Source organism: Papio anubis, chromosome 19 (genome assembly GCF_008728515.1).
Source record: "Papio anubis isolate 15944 chromosome 19, Panubis1.0, whole genome shotgun sequence".
Taxonomy (NCBI): Eukaryota; Metazoa; Chordata; class Mammalia; order Primates; family Cercopithecidae; genus Papio; species Papio anubis.
Window position 1 is genome coordinate 13343106 of NC_044994.1, and position 20850 is coordinate 13363955.

The following is a 20850-nucleotide window of genomic DNA, read 5'->3' on the forward strand; positions in this document are numbered from 1 at the left end:
AGCAAACCATAAGCTGGTGACTGTGGGCAGACCCTTCTCAGCCTCCTTAATCTTAAGAACAAAAAGCTCATCTGGAAAGCAAGGAACATTGATTTGGCACCATCTGGTCACTAAAAGAACTGCGTCCCTCAGGCAAGCAGGGTCTCTGATCAACTCTACAAAGTACTGTCCTCTAACTCCCAAGTACCTGTGGTGACCGCCTCCTTCCAAAGAGCAAAGGAAGGTTCAGTTCAGAGGACATTAAGGTTTCTTCGGCTGACATAGCAGACAAGAAATCAGACCCTTTTTACCAAGCAGGCCAGGGGCCCACAGATACCCATGGAAATCGGTATGTATTTCTGAGTCAAAAACCTCCATCCATGTCAGGGAAAATTTGAATTGACCTCAGCTATCTTTCTTCTTTAGAACTGTCTGCCTCATACTTTCTGGATGCCTACTTTGGAAAGGTGAGCCTTGGGCAAGACACTAAGCTCTCTAAGCCTCAATTTGCTCACAGATAAAATGGGGATAGTGGTATCTACCTCAGAGGTCATTGTGAGACAATACGTGGCAAGCACTGAGCCTAGCATATAGAACGAATATATAGAACACATTAAGTGAGCAGAAACTGTAGTCGTTGAGTGATTCTACACAGACAGAAATGGAAGAATAGCAGGTTCATGAGAGGAGAAAGAAGAAACAAATACACAGTGCATGTCAACAGGATAACACATAGAGGATTTCTAAAAGCCACCTCCAAGACAAATTCAGGTCCCAGGAGGAAGAGACTCTACAACCCTGAGTTCCAAGAAGGACGAACAGATGCATCAAAAGTGATGCATAATTTGGAGGCATGAAACTAAGCAGTGCCCTCACAATACACACATCCAGAGGGACACAAATGCAGTGTCATCTGTAGACACAGTCCTCCTGTTAACTTCATACAAGATCAGCCCTCCATCTGCAGGTGTCATAGCTTCCTCAACAATTAGTTCCCAAGTCAAATAAAATACCAACCAAAAAATTGTAGATCTTTCATCTTTTAGGGGAATTTTTACTTGTAAATTTAGGATTCCACCATTTCTTTAAAGCAAAGTCACTAGTAGCTGAGGGTGGTGGCACACGTGGGTGGTACCAGCTACTCAGGAAGTGGAGGCGGGAGGATCACTTGAGGAGCCCAGAAGTATGAGGCTGCAGTGAGCTATGATCTCACCACTCCATTCCGGCCTGGGTGACAGACCGAGACCCCATGTCTTAAAAAAAAAAAAAAAAAAAAAAAAAAGCAAAGCCACTACAATATATTAGTGTAAGGAGGGCATGCCTGCTTCATTACAGATGATATCACACATGTTCTTGTTTACTTTTTTTTTTTTTTTTTTTTTGAGACAGAGCCTTACCCTGTTGCCCAGGTTGGAGTGTAGTGGCACAATCTCAGCTCACTGCAACCTCCGCCTCCTGGGTTCAAGTGATTCTCCTGCCTCAGCCTCCCCAGTAGCTGGGACTACAAGCACGCACCACTATGCCTGGCTAATTTTTGTATTTTTAGTAAAGATGGGATTTCATCGTGTTGGCCAGGCTGGTCTCAAACTCCTAAGCTCAACTGATCTGCCTGCCTCAGCCTCCCAAAGCGCTGGGATTACATGCGTGAACCACTGCATCTGGCCAATGTCACACAAGTTCTGAGATGAAAACCAGAATGGCTCTCTTGTCTGGATTCCTGACTGCTCCTTAGCTTTGAGTTCTTTTAGTCTCTTCTCACAGGGACTCATGAAATAATCATCTGGTTCAATCCCTGCATTCTTCAAATTTTCCAGGATTTTTTCCAGTCTGTGCACTGATCTGGCTTCTTCAATCTTTCCTGTACTCAGGTACACTGAACTCCTAGAAATCCAGGTGCTTACCACAGAGCAGGTATTTCTGACATCACTAGTTCTATCCAAACGAGGAAAAAACATCACTTCTGACAACTTCTCTAGGTCTCAGAGGCTCACTTGGAATCCAGTTAACTAGGATTGGAAGCCAGTGGCTTCACTGGGTATCACAAAGGCCCTTAGTGGCATAAGTTCAGTAGAAACTGGGGGCCAGGATCACCTCATAAAGGTGTGAGGGGAATGCCACCTCGTTCTCACCAATCATCTGGTACCTCTTTTCTTTCCATCACTTCTAGTCTGAGGTAAGGTCAAAGGCCCAGATACTACCCAAATATCTTCAAACCTCTCTGTCAGTTCTCAACAGAACATTTCTATTCTGTTCCAACATCCAGAATTATTATAACACCCCAAGGCACAATAGTAGAAAGGTAAAAGGTTTCAGCCTTTACTTGAACATTTGTTATTTCCAGCTGGAGCCGTGTGTCCTCAGGACTACTTGCTTCCAACATGGTCCTCGCTGAAGGCACTGAAGGTTGGAGGGATATTGGGACCAGATTTAAATATACAGTGTTTTCTGTCTGCATCACCTTGTCTCTGTTCCAGTTAAAGGGAATCCAGATTGTCCCAAGGGAACCTTTTCTGCAGATTCATCCAGCTCCCTCATTGCCACCACTGCCTCAACACCCTGACTCCGCAAGAATTGCAGGGCTGTGAGCCTGCTTCCCATGGTGCCCACTATAGCCCTGACCATGCAGCCACTCAAAAAACGCCAGACGCCTCTGAGGTGGGAAGTAATACTCTTGGCAGTTATCTGACCCAAAGTACCACTTATTTGCTTTATTTATGTATTTATTTATTTTTGAGACAGAGTTTCGCTCTGTCACCCAGGCTGGAGTGCAGTGGCACAATCTTGGCTCACTGCAACCTCCGCCTCCCAGGTTCAAGCAATTTTCCTGCCTCAACCTCCTGAGCAGCTGGGATTACAGGCGCCCACCACCATGCCTGGCTAATTTTTGTATTTTTAGTAGAGATGGGGTTTCACCATGTTGACCAGGCTAGTTTCAAACTCCTGACCTCAGGTGATCTGCCCACTCAGCCTCCCAAAGTGCTGGGATTACAGGTGTCAGTCACCATGCCCAGCCACATGTTTGCTTTAAATGGAATGTCTGGGGACTGTGAAACATGTGCCTAGGCATATTTCCACATTTGAATGGGGTCCAAGAGTCTTGTGGAAAAGGAACTGAACTCTCTTCATGACTGGATACATCTGATGGACAGTTGTGGGGATGGGTGGAGGGAGGGACATGACCAGAGCTGGATAATGAAAGTGAAAGCCCTTAGGGGAATCCTCCTGAGTGCAGAAGTCTGGAGAGTGGGCCAGACTACATCAATCTGAGTGTTGGGAATGGTGATTCTGAGTAAAGAGTGAGGCCACTCTGGAACCATCTAGAGTAACTGTGGTAGAGATGAAAGAACTGAATAAATATACCAAGAGACCCAGGTGGGGTCCTCTTCTCTAAAAACCTGGGCATGAGAAGTGGGTTATCGACAATAACACCTGTAATGTCAATAATTCTGAGCTCCCATTGCAAAGTTCTCTTCCTTAATTATTGATGAGAATCCCTTGGGTGAATTCCAAGTATCCTATAGAATCCACTACTTAGTGGGTCTTAAATAAGATCTCTTTCCAGTCTCTTTCTAAACTTCAATAAAATCTCGATTTCAGAATATAATCATTAAAAATAAAATCAAATATTTGAAGAGGCCAGGAAACCAGAAGTGTAAAATAAGGAGTGTGTATGACTTCAGGTGCTCTGACAAGCAGGTACTCCACAGATAATATTAGAGATGCAAGAGGTAGATTGGGAGAAATGCCCAGGAGGGACAAGGGGAGCAGATTGGGCAGGAAGGGCCTTCAGTTTGTGGAGCTGATCTGACACCTGTGAAAGGCGAGTGGGGGAAGAAGCAAGCTTGACTAGAAAGGGACTCAATTCTAAGAAAGTTTCACCAGACCAGTGGGAAAACCTTAAGCCAAAGCCATCCATTACAGGAGCACCCTGAACCAGTACTCACAACCATACCCCGTCCTTCACTGGAAAGCAGCCTAGGGAGCATGGTGTTGTTGCAACCTGGAAGGGGATTGGGGAGCAGCAGCTGGGGTTACCTGCCAACTGTCTTCCCTGAATTAGGAAATCCCAGCGGTGCATTTTCATCCCCGCTCCATAGAGTCCATTCAATAATGTGCTATAATCTGTAATAAGGATACCCTGGCCACATGGAGTTGGGTTCAGCAGATCTCCCACATGCTAAGTGGCATTTCCCTTTCTGGTGCTTCTCCAGAACTTTGGAGCAAGGAGAGTATTAAATATAATCCAATCTTCTGCCTGCAGCTCTGTAGTCACTCTGCTTCATGGCCCACTAACCTTGGCCCTGTTGATCTCTGCCTTCTGCAAAAAATTACCTTTTCAGGCTGGCCGCAGTGGCTCACACTTGTAATCCCAACACTTTGGGAGGCCGAGGCAGGTGGATCACTTGAGGTCAGGAGTTCAAGACCAGCCTGACCAACATGGTGAAATCCCATCTCTACTAAAAATACAAAAAATTAGCTGGGTGTGGTGGTGCATTCCTGTAATCCTAGTCACTTGGGAGGCTGAGGGAGGAGAATTGCTTGAACTCCAGAGGCAGAGGTTGCAGTGAGCTGAGATCGTCCCATTGCACTCCAGCCTGGGCAACAAGAGCGAAATTCCATCTAGAAAAAAAAGAAATTACCCTTTCATTCCTTCAAGCCTGTTCTTGGCTCTGGCCACCTGCTATGGTCTAGCACCTCCTGGAAGTCCAGGATCAGCTGTCCAGGAAGCAGCTCCCCAACAAAGCATGAGCTGTGTCTGCCTCTGCCCACCTCTGGATTTCAGGTGCCTGCTTGCCCTTCCAGAAGTAATTGCTGTCTCCTTATAACAGGTAAACACTGTTTTCAGTATCTTAGTGTCCTTCCAGTATATAAATGGCATACAATTGATATTTACCTGTTTTCTTTCTTTTTCTAGACAAATAATAGTGACAATACATACTGTTCTGCACCTTTTTTCATCTGACTACAAATCTTGGCAATCTTTCTACCATTTCATAAAGTGCCTTGTTTTTATGTTTGAATAATACTGTTTGTATAGATGTGCTATGATGCTTTATTCAAGCAGGCCCCTCTTGATGGACTCCTACAAATTAAAAGGTGTTACAAATCTGTGACTATCACAATCCTATGATGAACTATCTTGTACTTTTCTTTCTTTCTTTCTTTCTTTTTTTTTTTTTTTGAGACGGAGTCTGGCTCTGTCGCCCAGGCTGGAGTGCAGTGGCCGCATCTCAGCTCACTGCAAGCTCCGCCTCCCGGGTTCACGCCATTCTCCTGCCTCAGCCTCCCGAGTAGCTGGGACTACAGGCGCCCGCCGCCTCGCCCGGCTAATTTTTGTATTTTTAGTAGAGGCGAGGTTTCACTGTATTGGCAGCCAGGATGGTCTCGATCCTCCTGACCTCGTGATCGCCGATCTCAGCTACTCAGTCACTGGGATTACAGGCTTGAGCCACCGCGCCCGGCCTCCTTCCTTCTTTCCTTCCTTCCTTCCTTCCTTCCTTCCTTCCTTCCTTCCTTCCTTCCTTCCTTCCTTCCTTCCTTCCCTTTCTCTCTCTCTCCTTTCTCTCTTTCTCTTTCTTTCTTTCTCTCTTGATTTCTTTCTTTCTTTCTTCTTCTTTTTTTCTTTTTTTTGAGACAGAGTCTCACTTTGTTACCCAGGCTGGAGTGCAGTGGCACAATCTTAGCTCACTGCAGCCTCCGCCTCCCAGGTTCAAGCAATTCTCCTGCATCAACCTCTCAAGTAGCTGGGATTATGGACATGCGCCACCATGCCTGGCTAATTTTTGTATTTTTAATAGAGATGGGGTTTCACCATGTTGGCCAAGCTGGTCTTGAACTCCTGACCTCAGGTGATCCACCTGCCTTGTTCTCTCAAAGTGCCGGGATTGCAGGTGTGAGCCACTGTGCGCGGTCTTTTTTCTTTTCTTTTTTTCTTTTGAGACAGGGTCTAACTCTATTGCTTAGGCTGGAGTACAGTGGCACAATCATGGCTGACTGCAGCCTCAACCTCCCTGGCTCAAGTGATCTTCCCATCTCAATCTCCTAAGTAACTGGGGCCACAGCTGTGCACCACTCTGCCTGGGTAATTTTTTTTTTTTTTTTTTTGAGATGGAGTCTCGCTCTGTCGCCCAGGCTGGAGTGCAGTGGCCGGATCTCAGCTCACTGCAAGCTCCGCCTCCCGGGTTTACGCCATTCTCCTGCCTCAGCCTCCCGAGTAGCTGGGACTACAGGTGCCCGCCACCTGAAACCCGGCTAGTTTTTGGATGTTTTTAGTAAGAAGCGGGGTTTCACCGTGTTAGCCAGGATGGTCTCGATCTCCTGACCTCGTGATCCGCTCGTCTCGGCCTCCCAAAGTGCTGGGATTACAGGCTTGAGCCACCGCGCCTGGCCAATTTTTTTTTGTAGAGACTATGTTGCCCAGGCTGGTCTTGAACTCCTGGGCTCGAGTAATCCTCCAGCCTCAGCCTTCCAAAGTACTGGGATTACAGAGATGAGCCAGCATACCCAGCCTGTATGTCATTTTCAACATGTGTGAATTGCTAAAGATAATCAAAGACAGACATTAAAGTAATAAAAACAGATTTTATTCAGTAACTACTGACAGTAGCTGAAAGAGGTGAGCTCCATTCCAACTTATCCAGAGGTAACTGAGCAATTTAATGAAAGAATAAGGGAGAGAGGAAGGGGAATAAACGGGGGCTCAAACAGTCAGGGAAGTGGAAAATTACAAAAAGTGGGTAAGAATTTGGGTCAACCTGTCGCAGTGGCTCACACCTGTAATCCCAGAAGTTTTGGAAGCCAAGGCAGATGGATCACTTGAGCTCAGGAGTTTGAGACCAGCCTGGCCAACATGGTGAAACTCCATCTATAAAAACTACAAAAATTAGCTGGGCCTGGTGGTGCACACCTGTAGTCCCAGCTACTTGGGAGGCTGAGGCAGGAGGATCACTTAGGCCAAATTGTTTGAGGAGGTCGAGGCTGCAGTGAGCTGTGATCATGCCACTGCACCTCCAGTCTGGGCAACAGAGTGAGATTCTGTCTCAGAAAAAAGCAAAAAAATGTGGGTGAGCATAAATATGATTAGTCCACCTGTGTCTACTAGTTGGCTTTTTTTTTTTTTTTTTTTTTTGGAGACAGAATATCTCTTTGTCACCCAGGCTGGAGTGCAGTGGCACAATCTTGGCTCACTGCAACCTCTGCCTCCCGGGTTCAAGCAATTCTCCTGCCTCAGCTTCCTGAGTAGCTGGGACTATAGGCATACAACACCACGCCTGACTAATTTTTGTATTTTTAGTAGAGACAGGGTTTCACCATGTTGGCCAGACTGGTCTCAAACTCCTGGCCTCAAGTAATCCGCCCACCTCAGCCTCCCAAAATGCTGGGATCACAGGCGTGAGCCACCACGCCAGGCCTACTAGCTGGCAATTATTGAAGTTAGGATTCTCCTACAGACTGAGAGACAGGTCGTACCCTTCCTGGTGGTTACATTTCAAAGGAATGGCTTTCAGGTCCTTGACAATGACATGCCTAGTTTATATGAGATATGTACATATGTCATCGGTATCCATGGGGGATTGATTCCAGGACCCCCAAAGATACTAAAATTCCCAGATGCAAAAATCCTTGATACAAAATGGTGTCATATTTGCATATAACTTATATGTATCCTCCTGTATACTTTAAATAAACTTTGGATTACTTATAATATCTAATATAACATAAACCTATATAAATAATTGTTATTCTGTATTGTTTAGGGAAAAATGATAAGAAAAAAGTCTGTACATGTTCAATACAATGCAATTGTTTCCAAATATTTTTGATCCACAGATGGTTGAATCTAACAGATGAAAAGCACTGGCTCTATGACCCAAAGGGACAGAGAAAGGATTTACAAATGTAAGCTTCTTTCAACTAAATTCTCTAAGAAAGAAGGAGTCAGGGCCTATTGTCAGGTGTTGGCTAGAACAAACTTAGCTTCAGCTTTCGCAGACAGGAACTCAAAGGGAGCGAGGTAGTCCCAGGGATGCAATTTTAGGCAGTCAGAAGCCATGCCAGAGTTGGCCAGGTCTCTTAGAGCTCATGTTGTGCCAAGAGTTATTTTGTAGTTCTCAGAATGTAGCCGCAAGATAAATATCATACGTTCAGTCACTGGGTCAAATTGCCCTCCTTAGAGAGGACATCAATTTATGCTCCTACCCAGAATGTATAAAAATGCCTGCTTCCGCCGGACGTGGTGGCTCACGCCTGAAATCCTAGCATTTTGGGAAGCCAAGGCAGGTAGATCACTTGAGGTCAGGAGTTCAAGACCAGCCTGGCCAACATGGCGAAACCCCATCTCTACTAAAAATACAAAAATGAGCCAGGTGTGGTGATGGGTGCCTGTAGTTTCAGCTACTTGGGAGACTGAGGTAGGAGAATTGCTGGAACCCAGAGGGCGGAGGTTGCAGTGAACCGAGATTGCGCTACTGCATTTCAGCCTAGACGACAGGCTGCATTTTCAGCCTGTCTCAAAAAAAAAAAAAAAAAAAAGAATTACCATTTGATCCAGCAATCCCACTACTGGGTACCTACCCAGAGGAAAATAAGTCATTATATGAAAAAGACACTTGCAGATACATGTTTACAGCAGCACAATTTGCAATTGCAAAATATGGAACCAGCCTAAGTGTCCATCACCCAACAAGTGGATAAAATGTGGTATATATACACTGTGAAATACTACTCAGCCATAAAAAGGAATAAAATAATGACATTTGCAGTAACCTGGATGGAGTTGGAGACCATTATTTGGAGACCATTATTCTAAGTGAAGTAACTCAGGAACGGAAAACCAAATATTGTATGTTCTCACAAGTAGGAGCTAAACTATAAGGACACGAAGGCATAAGAATTATATAATGGACTTTGGAGACTTGGCGGGAAGGGAGGGGTGAGGGATAAAAGACTATACACTGGGTACAGTGTATGTGCTTGGGTGACAGGTGCACCAAAATCTCAGAAATTACCACTATATAACTTATCCATGTAACAAGAAAACCACCTGTTCCCCAAAAACTATTGCAATAATAATAAAAAAAATCCTCGCACATTTGATTCCTTCTTGGTGTCTACTTCTCAGAAAACTCAGATTAACACACTGACCCTTTCTTCTGCTATCCCCAATCACTATTAAGCCCAGTCAGTAAATGTTTTTATTTCAGAAATTGTACTTTTCAGTTATTGAATATGTGTTTGGCTCTTTTTTATAGTTTCCATTTCTCTGTTGACATTTCCTGTATATTATTCAATAATTATTGTGGTACTTTTCATCAGTACTCTAGTGAAGGAAAAACAGCCCAATTTATTATCTAGACAAGCAAACTTTTTATCTAAAATACAACTGGAAAAGGGCAAAGATGTCAAATGTCCTTGACTTTGAGAACTTCCAGATTTAAATTTGTTCTTTAATTCTAAGGAAATACTATTAAATGTAATAGCCACATCTCATCTTAATTGACTAGGAATTTATGTCACAATGTTTCAGAAAGGATGCCATCTTTTCTGGGATAAAAAATTGTCAAGTTATTGTACTAAAGTTATATAAGATATCAGTTAACATTAGGGGAAGCTGGATAAAGGATAAGAGCAACTTCTGAACTATTTTGCAACTTTAGTTCCTATCCTTTGCTGAAAGGGTCCTGATTAATATAGTTAATAAAAAGAAAATGTATTCATTGAATATTTGTCGAGATAGACCTCAACAGGGAACTTCTGAAATACTGATCCTCATCCGTGAATTATAATTTGAGATTAAAGAAATTATCTCCTTTCTAATATATTCTGAACATATCCAACTTCAAATCATTCTTTTAAACTAAGCATTAGTAATGTCTTTTCTATTCATGCTCTTATCTTATACTATATATATTTCCTGAGTGAAATATATATAGTATATATACTGCTGAGGCAGGGGAATGGCGTGAACCTGGGAGGTTGCAGTAAGCAGAGTTCGTGCCACTGCACTCCAGCCTGGGCAACAGAGCGAGACTCCGTCTAAAAAATAAACAAATCAATAAATAAGAAATTAATCATCTTTCCCACTAACTTTACTCTTTTAAATAGAATTTTAAAATGTTAACTGATAAAAAATATAATCTATCTGAACTCTAAAAGAAGGTGACATCCAGCCATCAAACCTAATTGTTTATTTTTTCTTCCAATTACTTGAGTCATCCTTTTTTCCTGCTTACTATAACCATCATCTACTACAATAACATCCTAATTTTAGTTTCAATTCCCACCCCAATACATCCCCCACATGCTGCCAGGGTTGTATCCGAATTGCCAGGCTGTCTCTCTGTTTTCTATCTTTATCTTTATCTTTATTTTTTTTAGAGACAGGGTCTTGCTCTGTCACCCAAGCTGAAATTCAGTGACATGACCATAGCTCACTGCAGCCTCAAGCCTCTGGGCTCAAGCCATCCTCCTGCCTCAGCCTCCTGAGCAGCCAGTACTACAGGGGTGGGCCACCACGCAAGGCCGTCTGTTGAGTGGCTTCCTATTACATAGAAAGTACAAACTCTCTTTGATCTCAGCTTTGCTCCTGTCTCTAGCCTCCCTTCCAGGCACTCACTTTCCCCTGCTTTATCTCAAGCAGTTAAACCTGCCCATAATATCATGTTGTTCCTTGATTTCCCACCTTGACTCATGTCTTAAGACATCAGTGCTCTTCCTGCCCTTGTCACCTGTGACTGTTCCTCCTTTATCAGCTCAGGAGGTAGTTACTTCATGATGCGACTCCTTAATTTCTAAATTCAGATCTGGTGCCCCTCTCTGAGCTTTCAGGAATTATGTCTCTATTGAAAAATTCCTGCGGCTATCAGAGTGGTCTTTTTCCTTTGTCTCCCTCTCATTTGTTTTTCTGCTGTAATTGAGAAAATAGCAGTCCAAGTTACAGCTACTCCTAATGAACACTAGATGTCACTCTTGTCTTTTGTTTGAGCAAATGAGTTGCCACCAATTCTACCTCTAAACTCAGCTTTTAAAATTGTCCTTTTCCTGGTTAAATCTCAGAGTTAAAAATAAAAGCATTTCTGTCCTGAAGTTGTTTGTTTGTTTGTTGTTTGTTTTAATGAAACCAAGTCTTTATATGTATGCAGGTTCAACAAGGAATGAATCCCAAAATAAAAGCTACGCCGTTAAATAAACTGGCTTAGCCCTGCCATCCCAGCTGTTACTGCTATCGAAACAAATATATTGATTTTCAAAAGCATGTAATTAATTGTATTTTGGGGGGCAAAATAATGGAACTTGGGAAATTTGTCTTTTAAAGGTTTTTCTAATCTTCATAAAAGATAAACTCTTATCCTTTGTAATACAAATGAGTAGTAAATATTTTATGATCTATTATGATTATCTGTAGAGCTATCAAAGTGTTAAATAGTTTAAAAGAGGTCTGGAGATTACACCAAAACAATACTATATCAAGGAAAAAAATTTAGAACGTGTTTTCAAAAGCAAAGGCTTAATGGTGCTTTAATTATTTTAATTTTTTATGTTTCTTATACACAGAAGACTCATATCATGTCAACTTTTATTTTCCTTCTCAAATCTAACAGTCTCCCAGTTTACCAGCTCTGTAAATGGCTCCACTCCCATTCAATTATTCTAGCCTCAATCTTTGTGGTATTCCTAAGTTTTCCCTTCCCTTCATAATCTATAACCAAATCATTAGCAAAAAAATCTATTGGCTCTTCCTTCAAAACATATAGCTAGGCCAGGTGCAGTGGCTCACGCTTGTAATCCCAGCACTTTGGGAGGCCAAGGCAGGCAGATCATGAGGTCAGGAGTTTGAGACCAGCCTGGCCAACATGGTGAAACCCCATCTCTACTAAAAATACAAAAATTAGCTGGGCGTGGTGGCGGATGCCTGTAATCTCAGCTACTCAGGAGGCTGAGGCAGGAGAATTGCTTGAACCCAGGAGGCAGAAGTTGCAGTGAGCCAAGATCGCGCCACTGCACTCCAGCCTGGGTGACAGAGCAAGACTCTGTCTCAAAAAAAAAAAAAAAAAAGTGTGTATATATATATATATATAAAAAAATATGTCCACCACTCTTATCTCCACTGCCACCACCCTGGTCCAAGTCACTGCCTCTCTCCTACCACAAGAATTTTCTTACTGGTCTCTTTGCCCAGGCTGCCCAAGCCACTGTAAGCCCTCAGCTTTGGGAAAGAGGCCAACTCCATTCTAAATCTATTTTACATAGAACCCTTAAGGAACAATCTCAGGTAAAAACTCCTCAAATTTGAACTAATCTAAGAAAGTTCACATAGTAAAAAGAACCATGAAACAGTTTAAGTAATGAATTGTAGGAACATTGTCTAGCCATCACAATCCTATGCTTCCAGAAAAGAGGATTCGATATTGCTTTCTATTACAGCAGATATTACCAACAATGTTCTTTTTCTATTGGACTCTAAATAATCAGAACTGCCCAAAAGGAGTTATTTATATTAGTGAAAGAACAGTGAATCTTGAAAGTATTTCTCCTGTGGCAATAATGCTTTTTGTTATATGGTAGATGCAGCTTCCGCAAATAATTGAAATTTTCATTTTGTTATTAAACAGTCTAGCCTCTTTGCAATTCATTTTATGGGAGAACATTTATTGGACAAGCCTGCCCTTCCCGGGTGATTTACACTGATTAAGTTAAATCAGTGATTAAGTTAGAAATGGAGCAACATCTATTCCTTTCATTAAAGAGGGGTAATTTCTCCCATAAAATTTATTGGTATGGTATAGGGAAGGTCAATCTTAAATTTTTTTGGAAATTTGTTTTTAGCTCCATTCAGCAGATCAATCTCCAGCCAGCCTGAGCCTAGACAAATGTTTCTCTTGTCATCTGATCTAACAGAGAAGCTGAGAATTACGTTTTAAGGGATTGGAATGAAGTGTTCCTATCATCTGCTTCTTTTTTTGTCTCTCAGGGTCTTCTGAATCCAGTTATTTTTCACCATGTATTTTGATTCAATTTATTCCTTCATCCTCAGTTTAGCACAGGGAAGGAACATTATAAACACATATAACTATCTGAAAATAATATTTAGGCACCCCTTTTAATGCACGGAAGTTATTGCTTCTAAATTCAAGTTAATTTGTTTTCTAATATAGTTTGTGTAAAACTATTTAAAATTTTTCATTTCTTATCCCAAAAATATTTTTTCCAAGATTGAACAGAGGAGATAGGGGACAACTGTCCAGATTATGGTAGCCAACATTATAAATAGGAGTCATGCCTTAGATATTGCTTCCTTAATATATTTTTAATAAACTGGTTACCATTTATTGAATATATTCTATGTGTCAGTGGCTGAGCTGAGCACTTTCTGTGCTTTCCCATTTAACTTATTTAGTCTTCACATCAACCCTGTCAAGTAGGTGTCGTTCTCTTGTTTTACAGCTGAGGAAACTGAGGTCAGTGATGTTAAGTAACTACCCAAACCCACACAACCAGTATGTGACACTGCAGGGCTCAAGCCCCAGTTCTTTTGGGACCCAACCTATGTTTGTTTGTTTGTTTTTAACCAAACTACACTTCCTTTGATGCTTGCTCTTCCCTGCAAATGTTCTCAAGTGGATACTCATGAGAATAACTTACAAGCTTCTAGTGTTCAGGAGATTTTGAATCCTTGATATTTTTTATCTTGTTCAATGAACTAGTCTAAAATGCACTCAAACATGGAGACTCATCTGAGCCAAGTGGACAATTTTAGAAAGCACTTGTTGGATTGTCTTTAAAATTGCATCCTCAGACTTATAAAACATTTCTCAAAATTAGCCAGAGAAATTAGGTACCGCTTTTAGTAATAATAATTTTAATTTAAGTCCAAACTACTATCTATATATAGTATATGTAAAAGTCCATACAATTATATATATAGATTATCTATTATCTATGTTTTGTGGACATGATGGTTGATATAAAAACCACAATCTTGCATGGCATTTGATTTTGTTGTGAAGTAGATAAGAGTCCTGTAGATTTCTAAGAGCCTAAAAAATGCTAGTCCTCTGCTCACCCTACCAGGGAAAATGATGAAAGTTTAGGTTGAAGGACGTGCCTTAGGAGCAGCACCTTGGGACACCAACATAGACTGAGTGCTAAAGGAGAGATGACTATAAGCGAAATAAGTGGAGCATCTGTTAAGACCCAGAGAGGTGCTGCACTGATTTATGATCAGGCTAGTCATAGACTATAACTATTTTATATATATATAAACACTTTTATATATATTTGTATATTATATAAATTATATATTTATATATATTTTTATATATGTATATATATACACACACAGTTTTTTTTTTTTTTGAGACAGAGTCTCACTGTGTTGCACAGGCTGGAGTGCAGTGGCGTAATCTCTCCTCACCGCACCTCCGCCTCCCGGGTTCAAGCTATTCTCCTGCCACAGCTTCCCCAGTAGTTGGGACTACAGGCGTGCGTCCCCATGCCTGGCTAATTTTTTGTGTTTTTTTAGTAGAGACAGGGTTTCACCATGTTGGCCAGGATGGTCTCGATTCCTTGACCTCATGATCTGCCTGCCTCAGCCTCCCAAAGTGCTGGGATTACAGGTGTGAGCCACTGCACCCGGCCATCTTTTTTTTTTTTTTTTTTAAGAAACATAAACATAAATTTAACTAGCAATAGTTAATTCATTATTTTATATATAGGACTTTCCTCGTAATTTCTGTTATTCTCTAAGACATTTGCTTTATTTATTTAAGAAATGTTGGATATTAGATGAAAATTTCACTGAAGACAGAAAATATTATCTATTTAATCTATGGCCAGAATATAGACATTTATAACTTATTTTTTATCCCTATTTTACCCCAAGGGAAAATGTTAAAATTAAATTCAGATTTGATCACTATATATATCTTTTCTTCCTCACTATATTTTGATCCTGAAATAAGTTGTGATATTCAGTTATGACAGAGAAAAAAATACTTGGAAACTATATGTCATACAAATTAAAGGAAAATTATTTTTGTTCTGATTATAAATTTAGAATTTTACATTATGCATTCTAAAGGCAAGATCTAAAGAACTTCTAATAAGTATTTCGCACTTCTATTGAGAGTAAATTAAAAACACCTAAAACATCAGAGTAAGAAGGAAAAAACATAAAACAGAAGAAGTTAGAGAATTTTAGAGGGGAAGATGTATAGGCTTAAAACCAATAGCTGGAACATTTTTAAAGCTGTTACATGAGGATTTAGATTTCCCTTCCTCCCCGACCAAGCATGGCATTGCTATTAAGGGAAGTAACACCTATTTAAAGGATGTTAAGAAAGTAAAATTTTGTTTTGCTTCACACCAATAAGCTAACATTGTAGCATGAAGTTGGTCAGGTAACACGTTTCGTAATTACAGTGGCAGATGCTGGTCATTATAGAGTCCCAAGAGAGTTCCAGGCTCTGGGCTTAAAATCCTGGCTTTTCTTTGATATGGAGGGCTAGAGATTCCTCCACCCCTTCCCAACACCTTCACCTCACCACTCCTCTGCAAAAATTCAGGTTCAGCAAAAACTCATCGACATCTTTTAATCTCGTATTTCTTTATTTGCAGCCTATTTCTCTTCTTTTATAATATTAATTTTCTTAACACAGTTTCTCTTTTAGCCTTCTGTTTTTCAATACTTTTAGCCAAAATCTAATGTATAGTAGTTATAGAATATATCTTTTGTTTTTTTAAAAAAGTAATTTTTCATGCATATTGCAATAGCTCTGTCATCACACCCTATTAAACTTTATATATAGCTCAGTCTCCATTACCATTCTTAAACCTTATTTACACAGCACTTAGGTAATTGTTAAGTGTTTTTACTTCTTTTTCTTATGTCTTTATATATTGTCTTCTCAATGTATGTGGTCCTTATTGATTAAAATTTGTTGTTGTTACTACTGTTTTATTTGCAAACAGTCTCAGCCCACATTTAAGTAATTTTCACAAATGGCAGCCAGCAAGCGATCTGAACAGGTAGACAAAATACACTAGGGTAACACCTTTTTTTTTTTCTTTGAGATGGAGTCTTGTTCTGTTGCCTAGGCTGGAGTGAAATGGTGCGATTGCAGCTCACTGCAACCTCTGCCTCCCAGATTCAAGTAATTCTCCTGCCTCAGCCTCCCAAGTAGCTAGGATTACAGGTGCCCACCACCACGCCCAGCTAATTTTTGTATTTTTAGTAGAGACAAGGTTTCACCAGGTTCGTTGGGCTGGTCTCAAACTCCTGACGTCAGGTGATCCACCCACCTCAGCCTCCCAAAGTGCTGGGATTACAGGCATGAGCCACTGCACCCGGCCGGCACTTTTTTTAAAAAAGAAAGAAACAAGGAAAACAAGCCTAAGTACTTAAAACTACCCAAAGAGGCTTTGATTTGACCACTCTACACATATTCAGCAAATCAGCCAAACTGAATTTGAAAATGAATCATCCTTTGAATCTGATCCCGGCCTCACAGCCCATTGCGCTGCATACTTGTCCAGAGCTCAGGTATTCTGGAAACAGCAGCAACATAGCAACCAAGGCTAAGGTATTGACTGGCTGACTTTTAGGGATCCATATGCTGCTAGAACATTCAGTGATCACTTACAAAGACAGGTATGGTTATCACAATCTGTCCATTTCTAGAAATTAAAGATTGTTTCTAAAATTCTTTTTTTTTTTTTTTTTTTTGAGATGGATTCTGGCTCTGTCACCCAGGCTGAGTGCAGTGGTGTGATCTCAGCTCACTGCCACCTCCGCCTCCCAGGTTCAAGCAATTCTCCTGCCTCAGAGTAGCTGGAATAACAGGCAGGTGCCACCACGCCTGGCTAATTTTTGTATTTTTAGTAGAGACGGGGTTTTGCCGTATTAGCCAGGCTGGTCTCACACCTCAGATGATCTGCCTGCCTCGGCCTCCCAAATTGCTGGGATTACAGGTGTGAGCCACTATGCCCAGCCCAAAGATGGTTTATAAAATTCTGATACTTAAAGAATCACTTCATGATATCTGAATGGACATATGTCCTTATGAGTGTATCCTAGAGTCATTCTTCCACTCATTCCACAGCTGTGTCCTGGGATACAGGCATACATGATACAGATGTGAGGAAGACACAACAATCCCTGATTTTACAAAAGCATTCGTGGCTGACCCTCACCCCTTGACATCCACAAGGGACCCTTCTACCTCTTTGCTCAGGAATCTAGCCAGACCCATCTTGGTTTATGCTTGCAAATGTACTGTCAAGTGTTTTGTTTGTTTGTTTGTTTTGAGACAGAGTTGTGCTCTGTCGTCCAGGCTGGAGTGCAGTGGCATGATCTCGGCTTACTGCAAGCTCCGCCTCCCAGGTTCACACTGTTCTCCTGCCTCAGCCTCCTGAGTAGCTGGGACTAAAGGCACCCACCACTATGCCTGGCTAATTTTTTGTATTTTTAGTAGAGATGGGGTTTCACCGTGTTAGCCAGGATGGTCTCGATCTCCTGACCTCGTGATCCTCCTGCCTCAGCCTCCCAAAGTGCTGAGATTACAGGCATGAACCACCACACCCGGCCTAACCCATTCAATTTGTTTCTAATCCTGCTTTCAAAGTATTAGATGGTTCATGATTTCCTTCAAATAACTTACCTGAAGAATTAATATTAATAATAATGGGCCAGGGGCAGTGGCTCATGCCTGTAATCCCAGCACTTTGGGAGGCCGAGGTGGGCAGATTACAAGGTCAGGAAATCAAGACCATTCTGGCTAACACAGTGAAACCCTGTGTCTATTAAAAATACAAAAAATTAGCTGGGCGTGGTGGCATGCACCTGTAATCATAGCTACTCGGGAGGCTGAAGCAGGAGAATCGCTTGAACCCCAGAGGCAGAGGTTGCAGTGAGCTGAGATCGCGCCACTGCATTCCAGCCTGGGTGAAAGAGTGAGACTCCATCTTAAAATAAATAAATAAATAAAATCATATATATATATATGTTGATAATTAGTACTTGACTTTACTTGAGGTATTGTGCTAAATATTTCACATGCGTGGTCTCATTTAATCCTTAAAACAACCTATGTACAGTTGTTATTCTCATTTTACACATAGAGAAAACTGAGGCTTGGAGAAAGTGCAAAATTTTGCCAAAGTTATACCTAGTAAGTGGTGGGAAAATGGATTTGGAGTACTCTGACTTCAAAGTTCCAATTTTTCCCCTTCTTTTCCTATCCCCACCATTCTCCTCTTTAGTTTAATTAATTAATTAATTATATTGTTATTATTTGGAGACAAGGTTTTACTCCCATTGGCCAGGCTGGAGTACAGTGGAGCAACGTCAGCTCACTACAACCTCCATCTCCTGGGCTCAAGCAATTCCCTGGCCTCAGCCTCCCAAGTAGCTGGGACCACAGGCGCACAGCACCACACACAGCTGATTTTTTTTTTTAAACAGAGTTTCGCTCTTGTTGCCCAGACTTGAGTGCAATGGTGCGATCTCTGCTCACTGCAACTTCTGCCTCCCGGGTTCAAGACATTATCCCGCCTCAGCCTCCTGAGTAGCTGGGATTGCAGGCATGTGCCACCACGCCCGGCTAATTTTGTAATTTTAGTAGAGACGGGGTTTTCTCCATGTTGGTCAGGCTGGTCTCGAACTCTCGACCTCAGGTGACCTGCCCACTTCAGCCTCCCGAGGTGCTGGGATTACAGGCGTGAGCCACCACGCCCGGCCAACACACAGCTAATTTTTGTATGTTTTGTAGAGAGGAGATCTTGCTGTGTTGTCCAGGCTGGTCTCCAACTCCTGGGCTCAAACGATCTGCCCAAGTTGGCCTCCCAATGTGCTGGGATTACAGGGGTGAGCTATTACACCCAGCCTAAAGCTAAATTACTGTTTATTTTTATAACTATGGTCATTATGACTTACTACCAAACTTGTTTTCTATTTTGAATGCGCCAAAGGGTGCTTCATTCCTGAAGTTCATCAGTGTCTAGCGGCACAGGAAACAAGGACAAAATGCTTGATTTAGTTAAGACGCTTATGAATCAGTACTTTTCAAATCTGTGTCAATCAATAACTGAGGAAGATTAATCTGGCAATATTGCTATTCTTATAAATGTTTGTTTTAGAGATAGGATCTCGCTCTCACTAAGTTGCTCAGGCTGGCCTGGAACACTTGGCCTCAAGCAATCCTCCTGCCTCAGGCTCCCAAGACACTGGGATTACAGCCATGAGCCCCGGTGCCAGCTGTCAGGCAATATTATTTTACTGTAGGTTATGCTTGACCTGACTAACAATGCTTACATAAGGAAAATAAAAAGATAACTCTCCACTCTTTTAGATGCCACATCCTGCCCATACACGGTTTTAACATCTTGCTTGAAAATTAAATAGAATCCTCAAGAAAGTATATCTTGTTTAAGTATTTGAAAGAGATTCTATAATATTCTAAATGGTATGTGAGACAAAAGTGCATGGCGGACATTCACTCATTTTGTCTGCCCAGGATAATTTCCTCCCCTTCAGGAGACAACTCCCTGATTGCTATTCTTGGCCTGCGCCTGTGTGAGACTGGCCCCATCCCGCTAGTTCAAGGCTTGATCATGTGACCCAGGCCTAATTAGCCAGAAGTGCTGTGATTGGTTCAGGGGTGACCATGTGATCCTATCAAGGTCAGTGAGAGTCAACCTTGGGTCTTTTTCCAGAACCATGGCGGACTATATGTAGTCTTTCTCCTGGGTTTGCTAAACTGTTCGGAATTAAGTTGAATTGCTACTGACCACCTTTGCTGATACTGGGGAAGACTCTGCCTGATCTCATTTTCTCAGAGGAAAGCAGAGATGGAAAAACACTGCTTCAAAGGGCAAGTAAGAATCCGAATAAGGGTAAAGATAAAGGGAGGGAATTCCAAGTAGGAAAGGCCAGAAAGCAAAACACTGAGGTGCAAATGTGCGTGATGAGGGTAGCGGGTAGTAAAGAGACAGGCAGGATGGAGTGGAGGTGCGGTGTTAGACGTCATTGAAGGGAAAGGTGCACAAGTGAATGGAACCGGGTCTTGGAGGCCTTGAATGTCAAGCAGAAACTTTGTAGCTTTGTTGGGGCAGGCATTAAATTCGAGTGGGTGGTTAAATATTAAATAGGAACAAGAATCTGACAATGTTGTGAATGATAGGTAGAATGGGAATATGGAAGAAACTGAAGTTAGTGTGACCGGCTGTGCAGTCACTGTAGTGATTGAACGTAATTGATTTTGCTAATTTATTATTATTTCTTAATTTATTTAAAAATAGTTTGGCTCGCCGGAAGTGGTGGCTCATGCCTGTAATCCCAGCACTTTGGGAAGCCGAGGCGGGTGGATCACTTGAGGTCAGGAGTTCAAGACCAGCCTGACCAACATGGTGAAACTCCGTCTCTACGAAAAATACAAAAATTAGCCTGGCTTGGTGGTGGGCGCCTGTAATCCCAGCTACTTGGGAGGCTGAGGCAGGAGAATCGCTTGAACCTGGGGAGGCAGAGGTTGCAGTGAGCTGAGGTCACGCCACTGCACTCCAACCTGGGCGACAGAGCAAGACTCCGTCTCAAAAAACAAACAAACAAACAAACAAAAACCAGTTTGGCTCATAAGAATAATGAGAGTGTGAAAAGTAAAACAAAGTTATTTTTGAAGTCCCAAGTCAACAATATAGCAATCAACTGAAATGAAATATAATGCTAGAAAATGAGATTACATCAAACATTTGTACCAAGATCAGAATGTTCTAAGGCTTATGAACTAGTTGACTTTTTTTTTTTTTTTTTTAAATAAGCTACAAATCAATGTGGTTTGCTTGGCTCCTGGCCTCCTTATAATCAGCCAGTTAAAGCCA

General features: G+C 41.8%; 1 pseudogene; it reads right to left on the reverse strand.

The window, feature by feature from the left end:
- Positions 1 to 592: 592 nt before the first annotated feature.
- LOC108582989 overlaps positions 593 to 20850 on the reverse strand; it is a 38592-nt pseudogene continuing 18334 nt past the window's right edge.